Source organism: Diospyros lotus, chromosome 9 (genome assembly GCF_014633365.1).
Source record: "Diospyros lotus cultivar Yz01 chromosome 9, ASM1463336v1, whole genome shotgun sequence".
Classification (NCBI taxonomy): Eukaryota; Viridiplantae; Streptophyta; class Magnoliopsida; order Ericales; family Ebenaceae; genus Diospyros; species Diospyros lotus.
The window spans coordinates 12226147-12228599 of NC_068346.1; positions in this window are offsets into that span (position 1 = coordinate 12226147).

Consider the following 2453-nt stretch of genomic DNA (forward strand, 5'->3'; position numbering starts at 1 on the left):
CTCATATTTAAGAGTTTTAATTTATATTTATAATTATAATATAATAAATAGAAAATAACAAACGTCTTTAAGTGAAAATATTATAGATTTTATAATATTTATTTATAAATAAATATAATATAATAAAAAAAATTTATAAGTATATTGAATTAAAAGTGTTCTCCATTAGCATATTGAATAGTGAATAATTAAGTAAACTTAAATTTTTTCAATATGATTAAAGATTAAAAAAATTATAATTATCAATTTAGTTAAAATTATTTAAAATAATAAATTTATTTTTTTATTTTTAAATTAAACTCTCCCACATATCACGCGGGTTCACCACTAGTTAAAAATTTAATTTAAAAAAATAAAAATAAAAATAAATTTAACAAAATTTTAATAATTTTAAAATATATATAATTTTTTTATTTTTAATAAATTAATTTAATTCAATTAATTTATTTTTAATTTATTCCTTTATTCTTTTAAAAAATGATAAATTAATTAATATTTTTCTTTCTATATTAAAAAATATAAAATATAATTCTGAAAAATAGTGGTATATAATTTATATATGTAATTATATAACAAGGGAAGTTGGTAGATCAGGCGGTTTCAAGCATGCAATGGCATATGAGAGGTTGTGGGTTCGAAACTGGGGAAGGGGGGAGGCTGGAAATTTAATTTCCAGCCTCGCCACGTGGCGCGCGGATATGCAGCCACGTGGCTGGGCGGGTGGGCAACCGTGTGGGCGCGGCGGGTGAGAGAGTAAAATTTTTAATTTTATTTTAATTTTAGCGGCGGTTTTAAAAACCGCCGCGAAAATTAAAATTTTTTAATTTTTTTTAATTTTAGCGACGGTTTCTAAAACCGCCGCTAAAATTTTAAATTTTAATTTTTTTTTAATTTTTTATTTTTTTTAATTTTTAATTTTTTTAATTTTTGCGGCGGTTGAAAAACCGCCGCTAAAATAAAAAATTTTAAATTTTTTTAATTTTAGCGACGATTTTTAAAACCTGCCGCTAAAATTAAAAAAACCGCCGCTAAATCACTGATTTTGCGGCGGTTTTAAAAACCGCCGCAAAATCAGTGATTTAGCGGCGGTTATTCCAGCGGTTGGTCAAAACCGCCGCTAAATGCTCCACGACGGCTGGTTCAGCGGCGGTTTTGAAAATCGCCGCTAAATCACTTAGCGGCGGTTAAAAACCGCCGCTAAATGCAAAAAAAACCGCCGCTAAATGCCAGTTTTTTTGTAGTGCACTTTCCTGAAATGATGAAATAAACAAAGTGAGTCACAAGACTCAGCAAATATATAGCAAAGGGAAGCATCTATAGAACAATATATGAAAGCATGGACAATTTAGAGTCAAAGGAAAATCACTACCCGACATCTAGACAACCACAGGCTTCATGTGACATCCCACTTTCTCGAGCGTGTTATAATTTAGGACAATTTTGGGATAATAATTTTTTTTTCAAAACCTAAAGCTAAATCATATCATTCCTCATATCTATCCCAAAATTTTCTTTCATTTAGCTCGAAAAAGAATTATCATACACATCTATTGCAGAAGCTAGAATCGAACCTAATATCTTAACATTGATCATAAATCAATTATTACATCCTCATTAATCATAAATAAGGTTATACATCATCATTCCTCAACGTTAATCATAAATCATATCTTACATCATCATTACTCAAAACGTTCAGATTTCAAAGTAGCAAAACTTAAATACATAAGCTACATAACATACATTCAATACATCATGCACTTTGCTAAATGCCATTTCATGCCTCATTTATCCTCGTTTCTACTACAATCTCCATCTGAAACGTTTGAATATTCCAAAGGCATAACCCAAGTTGGATGATGAATCATCTAAGGGAACAATAAACATATTTCGTGCATGAATGCAATATGCAAAATATCATTTCCATATCATTTCGATTTGAGTCGACTACACCCAACTATTGCTCTCCATTTTTATAACCTCCTTACCAGGCCAAGGTGTATGGGTGCACCCTTGGTAGAGCAGCGGTGCCAGTCCATATCTCAAACCCTTATGCGATGCATGATCAATAATATCATCGTGAACATATGCAGATTTCATCATCAATACATGTAAATGCAATCTACATGATATATTCATATCAAGGTATGACAACATGATAAAATCGTTTACTTAAAATTGGGTTTTGGGTTTATTGACACATATTTTTATAACACCTCACATCGAGCAATAGGAAGGACCGGGACAACTTACTTTGATGGGCTTACGCGAACTTCCCAGGGGAGTTACCTATCCTTGGATTACCGCAGGTCAAGCATACTTAACTTGGGAGTTCTTTGTCTACATTCAACCGAAAAGGTATCTAGTTAGTGTTGTTTTTGTCCTTACTTATTCTCGATATATACTACCCTTCTCTGGGCTCTTGGGGTATTACACACATCGTGTCATCATGG